The following is a 15,509-nucleotide window of genomic DNA, read 5'->3' as shown; positions in this document are numbered from 1 at the left end:
AGTTTTAGGGCCTTCATCTGACACCGCCTGGTATAAAGGTCCTGGATGGCAGGAAACTTGGCAGCAGTGATGTACTGGGCCGTACGCACTACCCTCTGTAGTGCCTTGTGGTCGGAGGCAGAGCAGTTGCCATACCAGGCAGTGATGCAACTTGTCAGGATGCTCTCGATGGTGCAGCTGTAGAATCTTTTCAGGATCTGAGGACCCATGCCAAATAATTTCAGTCTCCTGAGGGGGAATAGGCTTTGTCGTGCACTCTTCACGACTGTCTTGGTGTGTTTGGACCATGATAGTTTGTTGGTGATGTGGACACCAAGGAACTTGAAGCTCTCAACCTGCTCCACTACAGCCCTGTCGATGAGAATGGGGGTGTGCTCGGTACTCATTTTCCTGTAGTCCACAATCATCTCCTTTGTCTTGATCACATTGAGGGAGAGGTTGTTATCCTGGCACCACACAGCCCTGTAAGCAGGAATTTCAGAGGATAGAATTATGGTCAGAGGGCGAGGGAGAGCTTTGTACGCGTCTCTGTGTGTGGAGTAAAGGTGGTCTAGAGTTTTTTCCCCCTCTGGTTGCACATTTAACATGCTGGTAGAAATTAGGTAAAATTGATTTAAGTTTCCCTGCATTAAAGTCCCCGGCCACTAGGAGTGCCGCCTCTGGATGAGCGTTTTCCTGTTTGCTTATGGCCTTATATAGCTCATTGAGTGCCGTCTTAGTGCCAGCATTGGTGGTAAATAGACAGCTACGAAAAATATAGATGAAAACTCTCTTGGTACATAGTGTGGTCTACAGCTTATCATGAAGTACCTCAGGCGAGCAAAACCTTGAGACTTTCTTAATATTAGATTTCGTGCACCAGCTGTTGTTTACAAATATACACAGACTGCCACCCCTTGTCTTACCGGAGGTGGATGTTCTGTCTTGCCGATGCAGCGTAAACCCGCCAACTGTATGTTATCCATGTCATCATTTAGCCACGACTCTGTGAAACATAAGATATTAGAGTTTTTAATGGCCCGTTGGTAGGATATTCGTGATCATTGCTCGTCTATTTTATTATCCAATGATTGTACGTTGGCTAATAGGAATGATGGTAGAGGCAGATTACCCACTTGCCGTCGGATCCTTACAAGGCACCCCGACCTACTTCCCCGATATCTCTGTCTCTTTCTCCTGCAATGACGGGATTTGTGCCTTGTCGGATGTCTGAAGTAAATCCTTCGTCCCGTACGAGGTGAGTAATCGCTGTCCTGATATCCAGAAGCTCTTTTCAGTCATAAGAGACGGTGGCAGAAATGTGAAAGCATAATAATTTAGCCTTCCCACATGATATATGATCAAATATTTAAAATCATAGGCATGGTATCAACATTTTACTGGAAACAGCAACATTTGCTGACCAACACTCTTCTCGACAGGCAAGGGAAGGCTGAAGCTCTTCCAGCTGTCAGTCAAGTCATTAAGTTTAATTTGGCCCATTTATCTGCACCAGGGCTCCGGCTGAGTGCTCTATCTCAGAATGCAGAATGAGAAGAGGGAGTCCACAGAGCTGCAGGGAAAAGTAATGTTCTTTAGAGGGCTGGATTCCTCCTGCCTGCCGCTAATGGGCTGTGTATCAGTGCTGCGTAGTATTGACTGATGGCTGTTGGTCAGTGTGTGATGTCTCCAGCACTAGGCAGAGACAGGGATCCTGGCACTCTCAACCCAACGCACCCTCCTGTCATAATGCTATCTGTTTTTATCTAAATCCTTTCCCGAGTGTACCGTACGACATCCTGCACTAACATAAACTGTGGCTACGGGCCATGTGTTTGAGGCGGTAGGAGCAGAGGAATTAGCAGGCTGTTAGGAGAGCTGGATGGCATAATTGAATTGTCTCACAGTGGAGCAGTGAGGCTCCATACACCCTTATCGCTCTCATCTGAGAGAGAAGAAAAAACAAACAAACCTGGGGGGCCCAGCCAGCCAGCCATCCAGCCAGCCGTGGATTACACCTTTTAAATGACTCATCGATTTCATATGTCACGGACTGACAGAGAAAGAATAAAGAGAAAGAGGATTTGTGGGAAAGTGAGGCAATGGTGATACAGTGGCTTGCGAAAGTATTCACCCCCCTTGGCATTTGTCCTATTTTTTGTTGCCTTACAACCTGGAATTAAAATTGATTTTTTGGGGTTTTGTATCATTTGATTTACACAACATGCCTACCACTTTGAAGATGCAAAATATTTTTTGGGGTGAAACAAACAAGAAATAAGACCAGAAAACAGAAAACTTGAAAGTGCAAACTATTCACCCCCCCCAACATCAATACTTTGTAGCAATTACAGCTGCAAGTCTCTTGGGGTATGTCTCTATAAGCTTGGCACATGTAGCCACTAGGATTTTTGCCCATTCTTCAAGGCAAAACTGCTCCAGCATCTTCAAGTTGGATGGGTTCCACTGGTGTACAGCAATATTTAAGTCATACCACAGATTCTCAATTGGATTGAGGTCTGGGCTTTGACTAGGCCATTCCAAGACATTTAAATGTTTCCCCTTAAACCACTTGAGTGTTGCTTTAGCAGTATGCTTAGGGTCATTGTCCTGCTGGAAGGTGAACCTCCGTCCCAGTCTCAAATCTCTGGAAGACTGAAACAGGTTTCCCTCAAGAATTTCCCTGTATTTAGCGCCATCCATCATTCCTTCAAGTCTGACCAGTTTCCCAGTCCCTGCCGATGAAATACATCCCACAGCATGCTGCCACCACCATGCTTCACTGTGGGGATGGTGTTCTCGGGGTAATGAGAGGTGTTGGGTTTGCGCCAGACATAGCGTTTTCCTTGATGGCCAAAAAGCTCACTTTTAGTCTCATCTGACCAGTGCCCCTTCTTCCATATGTTTGGGGAGTCTCCCACATGGCTTTTGAAGAACACCAAACATGTTTGCTTATTTTTTTCTTTAAGCAATGGCTTTTTTCTGGCCACTCTTCCGTAAAGCCCAGCTCTGTGGAGTGTACGGCTTCAAGTGGTCCTATTGACAGATACTCTAATCTCCGCTTTGGAGCTTTGCAGCTCCTTCAGGATTATCTTTGGTCTCTTTGTTGCCTCTCTGATTAATGCCCTCCTTGCCTGGTCCGTGAGCTTTGATGGGAGGCCCTCTCTTGGCAGGTTTGTTGTGGTGCCATATTATTTCCATTTTTTAATAATGGATTTAATTGTGCTCTTTGGGATGTTCAAAGTTTCAGATATTTTTTTATAACCCAACCCTGATCTGTACTTCTCCACAACTTTGTCCCTGACCTGTTTGGAGAGCTCCTTGGTCTTCATGGTGCCGCTTGCTTGGTGGTGTTGCAGACTCTAGGGCCTTTCTGAAGAGGTGTATATATACTGAGATCATGTGACACTTAGATTGCACACAGGTGGACTTTATTTAACTAATTATGTGACTTCTGAAGGTAATTGGTTGCATCGGATCTTATTTAGGGGCTTTTTAGCAAAGGGGGTGAATACATATGCACGCACCACTTTTCAGTTATTTTTTTCATTTCACTTCACCAATTTGGACTATTTTGTGTATGTCCATTACATGAAATCCAAATAAAAATCAAATTAAATTACAGGTTGTAATGCAACAAAATAGGAAAAAACGCCAAGGGGGATGAATAGTTTTGCAAGGCACTGTATATACTATTTGCCAGATTCCCACTCGACCTACAGTACCAGTCAAACGTTTAGACACACCTACTCATTAAAGGGTTTTTCAAATAGCCACCCTTTGCCTTGATGACAGCTTTGAACACTCTTGGCATTCTCTCAACCAGTTTCACCTGGAATGCTTTACCAGCAGTCTTGAAGGAGTTCCCACATACAGTGGGGAGAACAAGTATTTGATACACTGCCGATTTTGCAGGTTTTCCTACTTAAAAAGCATGTAGAGGTCTGTAATTTTTATCATAGGTACACTTCAACTGTGAGAGACTAAAACAAAAATCCAGAAATCACATTGTATGATTTTTAAGTAATTAATTTGCATTTTATTGCATGACATAAGTATTTGATCACCTACCAACCAGTAAGAATTCCGGCTCTCACAGACCTGTTAGTTTTTCTTTAAGAAGCCCTCCTGTTCTCCACTCATTACCTGTAGTAACTGCACCTGTTTGAACTCGTTACCTGTATAAAAGACACCTGTCCACACACTCAATCAAACAGACTCCAACCTCTCCACAATGGCCAAGACCAGAGAGCTGTGTAAGGACATCAGGGATACAATTGTAGACCTGCACAAGGCTGGGATGGGCTACAGGACAATAGGCAAGCAGCTTGGTGAGAAGGCAACAACTGTTGGCGCAATTATTAGAAAATGGAAGAAGTTCAAGATGACGGTCAATCACCCTCGGTCTGGTGCTCCATGCAAGATCTCACCTCGTGGGGCATCAATGATCATGAGGAAGGTGAGGGATCAGCCCAGAACTACACGGCAGGACCTGGTCAATGACCTGAAGAGAGCTGGGACCACAGTCTCAAAGATAACCATTAGTAACACACTACGCCTGTCACGGAATCAGCCGAGACTGCTCCTCCTCCTTGCTCGGGCAGGCTTCGGCGTTCGTCGTCCCCGGAGTACTAGCTGCTACCGATCTATGTTTCTGTGTTTGACCTGTTTTGTCTTGATTGTGTACACCTGTTTCCTATTATGTTGTATTGTATTCCCTATATAACCCTCTGTCGTTCATTGTGTGTTGTGTGTGATTGTTCTCGTCATTTTCGGCAGTTGCTATTGTGCGGGTATTCTCCTCCCTGTTTGGAGGTTGTTTTGTACTCTGGTTACTTTGTTAGTAAAAGTATGTTTCCAGTAGCTCGGTGTCCTGCGTTTGACTTCGCCTACCGCATTCACGTCGCACTTTGACAACGCCGTCATGGATTAAAATCCTGCAGCGCACGCAAGGTCCCCCTGCTCAAGCCAGCGCATGTCCAGGCCCGTCTGAAGTTTGCCAATGACCATCTGGATGATCCAGAGGAGGAATGGGAGAAGGTCATGTGGTCTGATGAGACAAAAATATAGTTTTTTGGTCTAAACTCCACTTGCCGTGTTTGGAGGAAGAAGAAGGATGAGTACATCCCCAAGAACACCATCCCAACCGTGAAGCATGGAGGTGGAAACATCATTCTTTGGGGATGCTTTTCTATAAAGGGAACAGGACGACTGCACCGTATTGAGGGGAGGATGGATGGGGCCATGTATCGCGAGATCTTGGCCAACAACCTCCTTTCGTCAGTAAGAGCATTGAAGATGGATCGTGGCTGGGTCTTCCAGCATGACAACGACCCGAAACACACAGCCAGGTCAACAAAGGAGTGGCTCCGTAAGAAGCATCTCAAGGTCCTGGAGTGGCCTAGCCAGTCTCCAGACCTGAACCCAATAGAAAATCTTTGGAGGGAGCTGAAAGTCCGTATTGCCCAGCGACAGCCCCGAAACCTGAAGGATCAGGAGCAGGTCTGTATGGAGGAGTGGGCCAAAATCCCTGCTGCAGTGTGTGCAAACCTGGTCAAGACCTACAGGAAACGTATGATCTCTGTAATTGCAAACAAAGGTTTCTGTACCAAATATTAAGTTCTGCTTTTCTGATGTATCAAATGCTTATGTCATGCAATACAATGCAAATTAATTACTTAAAAATCATACAATGTGATTTTCTGGATTTTTTTAGATTCCGCCTCTCACAGTTGAAGTGTACCTATGATCAAAATTACAGACCTCTACATGCTTTGTAAGTAGGGAAACCTGCAAAATCGGCAGTGTATCAAATACTTGTTCTCCCCACTGTATGCTGAGCACTTGTTGGCTTCTTTTCCTTCACTCTGCAGTCCGACTCATCCCAAACCATCTCAATTGGGTTGAGGTCGGGGGATTGTGGGGGCCAGGTCATCTGATGCAGCACTCCATCTTAGTAAAATAGCCCTTACACAGCCTGGAGGTGTGTTGGGTCATTGTCCTGTTGAAAAACAAATGATATTCCCACTAAGCCCAAACCAGACAGGATGGCGTATAGCTGAAGAATGCTGTGGTAGCCATGCTGGTTAAGTGTGCCTTGAATTCTAAACAAATCACAGACAGTGTCACCAGCAAAACACCCCCACACCATAACACCTCCTCTTCCATGCTTTACGGTGGGAAATACACATGCGGAGATCATCAGTTCACCCACACCACGTCTCACAAAGACACGGCGGTTGGAATAATACATCTCAAATTTGGACTCCAGACCAAAGGACACATTTCCACCGGTCTAATTTCCATTGCTCATGTTTCTTGGCCCAAGCAGGTCTCTTCTTATTATTGGTGTCCTTTAGTAGTGGTTTCTTTGCAGCAATTCGACCATGAAGGCCTGATTCACACAGTCCCCTCTGAACAGTTGATGTTGAGATGTGTCTGTGACTTGAACTCTGAAGCATTTATTTGGGCTGCAATTTCTGAAGCAGGTAGCTCCAATGAACTTATACTCTGCAGCAGAGGTAACTCTGGGTCTTCCATTCCTGTTGCGGTCCTCATGAGAGACAGTTTCATCATAGTGCTTGATGGTTTTTGCGACTGCACTTGAAGAAACTTTCAAAGTTCTTTAAATGTTCCGTATTGACTGACCTTCATGTCTTAAAGTAATGATGAACTGTCGTTTCTCTTTGCTTATTTGAGCTGTTCTTGCCATAACATGGACTTGTTCTTTTACCAAATAGGGCTATCTTCTGTATACTCACCCTACGTTGTCACAACACAACTGATTGGCTCAAACGCATTAAGAAGGAAAGAAATTCCACAAATTAACTTTTCAGAAGGCACACCTGTTAATTGAAATGCATTCCAGGTGACTACCTCATGAAACTGGTTGAGATAATGGCAAGAGTGTGCAAAGCTGTCATCAAGGCAAAGGGTGGCTATTTGAAGAATCTCAAATATAAAATATATTTTGATTTGTTTAACACTTTTTTGGTTACTACATGATTCTATATGTGTTATTTCATAGTTGTGATGTCTTCACTATTATTCTACAATGTAAAAAAATGTAAAAATAAAGAATAACCCTTGAATGAGTAGGTGTGTCCAAACTTTTGACTGGTACTGTATGTCACAACACTCCTTCCCTGGCAATAGATACAAGTCTGGATGGGGGGATGGCTGGAAAGAAAATGGTAATTGTGTTGAAATCTACATTTTAAGGAAAGCTCTAACAGTTGAGAAATGAAATTATGATCTGTTCTAGACAGACTACATTCTAGAAACAAAGGCATCCAAATGAACCAATACCACAGGGACACATTTCCAAATGACCTTTACAAAACCAACTCTGTAGTCTTAATGTCAATCTCATCATCAATCCAGTGAAATGTTATCACCTACTGTGAAACCACAACCTCACAACTGACAGTACCCAGAAAAACTATTTAGAATAATGAATATACAATGTTTAAATAGTACTAATTATGTATACATTAACGTACATTTATCATGTCAAGTTCCTTCTTTGTTGTCTGTATTTTTACACCACCTGCTGGTGGGAATCTGACTTTGTCCGAGCTGAGTTACAACTATAGGTTACTACATTAATTAAAGCATAATACTACAGATATAACAGCAAATTAATGTAAAGTGGTAGCACATGATTTGGGGATGAACTATCCCTTTACACAGTGCTTGTTGAGGAGAGTGGGAGGATGAGCTCACCTGCCTCTCCCTGCTGGGTGGAGTCTGGGCTCAGACCAGACCACCATCGGCAGAACTTCAGCTGACCCTGGATCTTCTCGTCTTCAAACAGGTCAGCACCACAGAGACAAAACGGTCGGTGTCATGACAGATTATAATGTAATAAAACTTATATCATCCGTGCAGTTGTTAAATGTCATACAATGACTAAATTATGGGGTAGTATTCTTTGGATGACTCACAGGTAATGGTCATGGCAGAATAACCCATCGGCGTCTAGCCTTAACCCGTCTCCTCTCTGACGCTGTGGTCCTATCTGGGTTTCGGACATTGATGACATCACTCAGCTCCTCCTGATTGGACAATCCTACATTAGATCTTCACATGCTGTACTTGATGTTATGTTTTCCTGCTCATATGATCAGGAAGAACTCCTGGCCTTTCTTATGTGAACTATACCAATCACATTCTAAACCTACTAGCAGTGATTTCAAAGGACACCATTCCATACTCATTTCTAGTCATTGTCTTCAAGAAGCACAGAGTGACTCAGTGCAGTATTGCCAAGCCAATTACCTTTAAAATGTATTATTAAAAAATATATCTAATAATTTTTGTCCCAAAGTAACTTTGTTTTACATTTTTGTTTTTTGTAAAACTATTTTTTATTTATCTATTATTATTTATTTTTCTGGGGGGATGGATCAGCTTAATATTGCAGATAGATTGTATCTTCTATCAATGTAATTGTCTGCATCACTTCCAATCCCCCATGTTTTTTATATATATACTCCCATTTATTACTTTTCAACCCTGCCATCCTTTCCCTACTTGGAGTAAATTAGTGAACAACAATGCCCAGGCCTCTACTTCCGGTCTATACTTACTATCTACACCTTATGGACACAGTTCATTTTACAATAATTATATATATATATATATATATATATATATATATATATATATATATATATATATATATATATATATATATATATATTTTTTTGCCCCTGAACTTCTTCTACTCTCAACCTCTCCGATCATTTTCATGATGTCCATCCGGTTTGCTTCTACATCATAGGTACACTTCAACTGTGAGAGACGGAATCTAAAACAAAAATCCAGAAAATCACATTGTATGATTTTTAAGTAATTAATTTGGATTTTATTGCATGACATAAGTATTTGATCACCTACCAACCAGTAAGAATTCCGTCTCTCACAGACCTGTTAGTTTTTCTTTAAGAAGCCCTCCTGTTCTCCACTCATTACCTGTATTAACTGCACCTGTTTGAACTCGTTACCTGTATAAAAGACACCTGTCCACACACTCAATCAAACAGACTCCAACCTCTCCACAATGGCCAAGACCAGAGAGCTGTGTAAGGACATCAGGTATAAAATTGTAGACCTGCACAAGGCTGGGATGGGCTACAGGACAATAGGCAAGCAGTTGGTGAGAAGGCAACAACTGTTGGCGCAATTATTAGAAAATGGAAGAAGTTCAAGATGACGGTCAATCACCCTCGGTCTAGGGCTCCATGCAAGATCTCACCTCGTGGGGCATCAATAATCATGAGGAAGGTGAGGGATCAGCCCAGAACTACATGGCAGGACCTGGTCAATGACCTGAAGAGAGCTGGGACCACAGTCTCAAAGATAACCATTAGTAACACACTACGCCGTCATGGATTAAAATCCTGCAGCGCACGCAAGGTCCCCCTGCTCAAGCCAGCGCATGTCCAGGCCCGTCTGAAGTTTGCCAATGACCATCTGGATGATCCAGAGGAGGAATGGGAGAAGGTCATGTGGTCTGATGAGACAAAAATATAGCTTTTTGGTCTAAACTCCACTCGCCGTGTTTGGAGGAAGAAGAAGGATGAGTACAACCCCAAGAACAAAGGTTTGGTATACCTCTACTGGTATGCCATCCAACCCTGGAGTTTTCCCAGACTTAAAGTCTTTAATTGCATCCAGAAGTTCCTCCTCTGTAATTTCACCTTCACATGAGTCTTTCTGTGTGGCTGTTGATTTGACATTATCAATAGAAAAAAAATCTCTACAATTAGCTTCAGTTAGAGGAGATGGAGGCAACTGAAATTTGGTGAATTATGGGTGACTCCGTCAATTGTAACCAGTTTCATTAAGTTCTTTTTGGTAGCATTCCTATGTTGAAGCTTAAAAAGGAATTTTGTGCATTTTTCCCCATATTCCATCCAGTTCGCTTTATTTTTGTAATATATTACACTTGATCTTTCTTGAATAAGTTTCTCCATTTCTTTTTGTTTTTCCTCTAATTTATTCTGAGCCTCTATGTTACAGTTGTTATTGCCATCTATCTGTTCTGTTAGACTTTCTATTTCCTTTCTTAGTATAAACTCTTTTGACCTAAATTGCTTTTGTTTTCAAGATGAGTACTGAATTGCATGGCCTCTAAAGGCACATTTAAAGGTGTCCCATACAATAAGGGGATTCGCTGTACCTATGTTATGTTGGAAAAAGTCAGTTATAAATTCATTTGTTCTAATTATAAATAAATTATCATCCAATAGGCTTTGATTACATTTCCAATATCCTCGCCCACGTGGAAATTCAGTAAGAGTAATGTATTTGCCTATTATATGATGGTCCGAACGCATTCTGTCCCTTATCAACACTTTAAAAAAAACTTTTGGTGCCAACGAGAATGAGATAAGAAAGAAGTCAAGACGACTAGCTTGATTCAGTCTCCGCCATGTATATCTCACTAGATCAGTATATTTAAGCCTCCATATGCAGTGGGGAGAACAAGTATTTGATACACTGCCGATTTTGCAGGTTTTCCTACTTACAAAGCATGTAGAGGTCTGTAATTTTTATCATAGGTACACTTCAACTGTGAGAGACGGAATCTAAAACAAAAATCCAGAAAATCACATTGTATGATTGTTTTGTAATTAATTTGCATTTTGGCCCACTCCTCCATACAGACCTTCTCCAGATCCTTCAGGTTTCGGGGCTGTTGCTGGGCAATACGGACTTTCAGCTCCCTCCAAAGATTTTCTATTGGGTTCAGGTCTGGAGACTGGCTAGGCCACTCCAGGACCTTGAGATGCTTCTTACGGAGCCACACCTTAGTTGCCCTGACTGTGTGTTTCGGGTCGTTGTCATGCTGGAAGACCCAGCCATGACCCATCTTCAACGCTCTTACTGAGGGAAGGAGGTTGTTGGCCAAGATCTTGCGATACATGGCCCCATCCATCCTCCCCTCAATACGGTGCAGTCGTCCTGTCCCCTTTGCAGAAAAGCATCCCCAAAGAATGATGTTTCCACCTCCATGCTTCACAGTTGGGATGGTGTTCTTGGGGTTGTACTCATCCTTCTTCTTCCTCCAAACACGGTGAGTGGAGTTTAGACCAAAAAGCTCTATTTTTGTCTCATCAGACCACATGACCTTCTCCCATTCCTCCTCTGGATCATCCAGATGGTCATTGGCAAACTTCAGACGGGGCTGGACATGCACTGGCTTGAGCAGGGGGACCTTGCGTGTGCTGCAGGATTTTAATCCATGATGGCGTAGTGTGTTACTAATAGTTTTCTTTGAGACTGTGGTCCCAGCTCTCTTCAGGTCATTGACCAGGTCCTGCCGTGTAGTTCTGGACTGATCCCTCACCTTCCTCATGATCATTGATGCCCCACAAGGTGAGATCTTGCATGGAGCCCCAGACCGAGGGTGATTGACCGTCATCTTGAACTTCTTCCATTTTCTAATAATTGCGCCAACAGTTGTTGCCTTCTCACCAAGCTGCTTGCCTATTGTCCTGTAGCCCATCCCAGCCTTGTGCAGGTCTACAATTTTATCCCTGATGTCCTTACACAGCTCTCTGGTCTTGTCCATTGTGGAGAGGTTGGAGTCTGTTTGATTGAGTGTGTGGACAGGTGTCTTTCATACAGGTAACAAGTTCAAACAGGTGAAGTTAATACAGGAAATGAGTGGAGAACAGGAGGGCTTCTTAAAGAAAAACTAACAGGTCTGTGAGAGCCGGAATTCTTACTGGTTGGTAGGTGATCAAATACTTATGTCATGCAATAAAATGCAAATTAAGTACTTAAAAATCATACAATGTGATTTTCTGGATGTTTGATTTAGATTCCGTCTCTCACAGTTGAAGTGTACCTATGATAAAAATTACAGACCTCTACATGCTTTGTAAGTAGGAAAACCTGCAAAATCGGCAGTGTATCAAATACTTGTTCTCCCCACTGTATCTACTAGTTCTAATGTATCCATGACATTCACAATTTCCTTAAGAGCATGTGGGTGATTGTTTGTGGTGTGATTTCCTTTACGGTCCATTGAGCTATTTAAAACAGTATTATAATCCCCCACCATAATAATATTGTCTTGAATTGCTTGCAGGGTTGATCATTTATTATATATATTGTCAAAGAATTGTGGATCATCATTATTTGGTCCGTAAAAGTTAATGAGCCATATCTGTTTATGGTCCAATAACATATTTAAAATAATCCATCTACCTTGCGTATCTATTTGGACAATTTGCACATTCGGATCGAAATTACTATTAATTAATATCATCACCCCTTTTGAATTTCTTTGCCCATGGGAGAAGTATATTTCCCCCCCCCATTCTTTTTTCCACGCTACTTCATCTCGAATTGTTGAATGAGTTTCCTGTATACAATAGATATTATATTCCTTCTCTTTGAGCCATGTAAATATTGTTCTTCTTTTGTTATTATCAGCTAAGCCATTACAATTATAACTGGCTATACTTATTTCACCATACACCATAATGAGATACAAGTTTCAAGTCTATTTATCATTATATATGTTTGTAAATGTACCAATAAAAAATACCGTAATGATTGAGTGTCCATATAGCTGTACCGTGATATTTGCATTGCTACGGAGTAACCCTTCAATTGTTTTCCACTAATTCCCCTGCTAAAGCCCCTCCCCATCCCAAGTTGAGCCGTTATCCCAGTGATCAGCATCCCACCCACGTCCCTCCGGATCCCTAAGGCCCCGAGAGGCCAGGACCAATCCATCGAAAACAGCACACAGTGCCACCCACAAAACAGAAGCAGATTAACCGCCAAAAGCATTTCCAATGCTTTCACCTCTCTATATATCTATATAACTATTTTTAAAAAATCATGCATATCCTATTTTCCATCATTATCAATTAATATGCGTAATAATGTCGGCAGTTCACGCGTAGGATTCTAACATATAACCCGGATTGCCATTGTATTACATTTAATTCATTGACAAGCAATTATTATCCTAGCAAATAATTCCCGTGGTCCATCCCATACCCCCCCCTCCCCCACAACATCCCCACCCCCCCACAACAGATGCCAGACAAGCACACACGCACATACTCACATACTCCAACTATTTTGTTACATATACATTATTCATACAAGCCAATGACCTTACCTGCAGTCTAGTGAACACTCCGGACCTCTGATTCCCAAAGCCATACTTCTGCAGTTCTTTCAGCTGCTCCTCAGAGGTCTCCATGTACACCTGCTGCTCAATCTGCCAGTCAAAATTGTCTTCATCATCATTTTCCTCACCTTTCATACTCCCACTGCACGCCTCTGTAATGTAAAGCATCAATGTCTTGATGAGAAACCAAACCATTCAGCCAAATCGTATTACTAAAATCACCAATGACAAAATCCAGTGGGGGTTTCTGTCCTCAGTCCTTACATCAATAAGGCTTCCAACCACATACTGCTACATTAATCTAATCTAACATCTCAGTCTCTTCAACCAGGGCCCAGTTTTTCTAAAGTTATCTATCTGGATTTCGCCTATTGGATAAGATTAAATGCATAGAATTAGAATGAATAGAACAGGAGTCCCCATTCAAGTCAATGATTTGTCTGTTCTGTTAATTCTATTTCTATGCATTTAATCCTATCCGATAGGAGAAATTCAGATAGATACTTTTGACAAACTGGGGCCAGGATACTCTTCAACATACCCAGGTCTACCACCAGAGGCTTGGGTGAGTGGGAGCCGTTGGGAGCCAGGAGACTGGTCAGCATCTGGAGCCCTTGAAAGTGCTCCCCTGCAGTCTCCTTGGAGACACATCACAGAGAGAGCAGGTGAAACAAGCGGCAGCAGAGATCTGCGATTTAAAAAATACAACAATAGAATGTTTAGCTGTACAAGATGTATAGATGTAGACAATGTGGAAGCAAATGGGATAGAATTGTCTTCCTCTAAACTGTCCTGAAGCATCAGATCATTTCTGTTAATCAATTAGATACGGCTCCTTACATGTACTGTAGTACAATAAATGTTAATGATAAATGCATAATTGAATCTCTGCAGAACAGACACCTATCCAGTCTAAAGCAGAAGTTTGGTTCTCTCAAAAGAGCAATTAAAAGAGAAAGACTACACAATCTATAAAATATGTGACCATTCCTTCACGTCTAGACAAGGAGATAATTTTAAACATTTTAAAGAACTCATAAAACTTTCAACACTTTGGAGTATTTATCTTTAAAATGCTTTATGCTAGTTGGCTAATTGCCTTGACTGTGGGCTCCAAAAGAGGCATCTTAATGATTACTAATTACGAGTGCAAACGGGGATACCCATTAGAGAAGCTTTATTAGCAGCAGTTAGTGGCTTATTTAGACAGTTTGTCAAACAGGACATCGCTGATCGAGGGCCAATGAGGTGTAAGTGTAGATAAGACTAACACTCCACCAACCCAACATAATTAAGAGATCATTTGAAATGAAACTCATTAAAGAGAGATAGGAGTGTTCCATTCCTAACTGATAAAATTGCTTTGCCGCTTACACTAGTGATAAACACTTTGAATCAAAGTAGCCTCACGAGAATGAGTTGGTAAATAAAATAAATGAATAAAACATAAAAGGCCATGTGTCACTAAGTAGGCCTGTAGGAGGCATTCATTATTACATCACAGACAGCTCAAATTGTCCTTCATATCTAATAGCATAGCCAGCGATTAAGCCTGGGTGACTGACTGACTTGAGTAAGTCTTAAAGAGCCCCAGGGATCAATCCCACTGACTGCTTGTGACACTCTGGCTCTATGGACTTTATAATTGAGCCAGGGTTGTTCATTTTCTTGTGTTTGGGTGTATTTCATTTGGTGGTGTTGGGGATGGGTGAGTTTCGTTTTGTTTGTGTCTATGGTGATTGGTCTATGACTCCCAATCGGAGGTAACGAGTGTCAGCTGTCGGCTCGTTATCTCTGATTGGGAGCCATATATATTCTGTGTGTTTTCTCCTTTGTTTTGTGGGTTATTGTTTCCGTGTTGCTGTTAGTCTGTATCAGTATTTGAACTTCACGTATCGTCATTTGTTGTTTTCTTCGTGGTTGCTTTAAATAATAAAGTCATCATGTTCACTCCACGCGCTGCGTATTGGTCCGCTCCTTCAGACGATTGTGACAGAATAACCCACCACAAAAGGACCAAGCAGCGTAACAAGCGGCAACAGGACCTACCTACACAGGAGTTATGGACGCCTCCTAAGGATTTTTGGACATGGGAGGAGATTCGGGCTGGAAAGGGTCCTTGGGCACAACCGGAGGAATATCACCGCCCTCGTGAAGAGCTGGAGGCAGCCAAAGCCGAGAGGAGGTGGTACGAGGAGGCAGCGCGAAGGCGAGGCTGGAAGCCCGTGGAAGAGAGGCAACCCCAATAAATTTTTTGGGGGGGGCACATGGCTTGGGCAGCTGGGCAGCAGGAGGCTGCCACAGGGAGAAAAGGAGAGAAGGCTAACGGAGTACGGGAGCCATTGGCGAGTAGAAGGAGGGAAGGTGT

At 42.4% G+C, this 15,509-nt stretch overlaps 1 pseudogene across 1 annotated transcript in view; it reads right to left on the bottom strand.

Annotated features, from left to right (window-relative positions):
• Positions 1-15,509, bottom strand: part of LOC311138344 (protein SHQ1 homolog) — a 55,772-nt pseudogene that overhangs the window by 28,188 nt on the left and 12,075 nt on the right. Inside the window, exons 3-6 of the transcript in view lie at positions 13,683-13,779; positions 13,130-13,293; positions 7,926-8,036; positions 7,705-7,802 (exon numbers count right to left, since the gene is read on the bottom strand). The product of the transcript in view is annotated as a protein SHQ1 homolog (transcript). The remainder of the gene's footprint in view (positions 1-7,704; positions 7,803-7,925; positions 8,037-13,129; positions 13,294-13,682; positions 13,780-15,509) is intronic.

This window comes from Coregonus lavaretus (assembly GCF_964263955.1).
Source record: "Coregonus lavaretus genome assembly, chromosome: 12".
NCBI classification, from domain to species: Eukaryota; Metazoa; Chordata; class Actinopteri; order Salmoniformes; family Salmonidae; genus Coregonus; species Coregonus lavaretus.
Note: the sequence above shows the minus strand (reverse complement) of the source record. Positions and strands in the feature narration are given on the sequence as shown.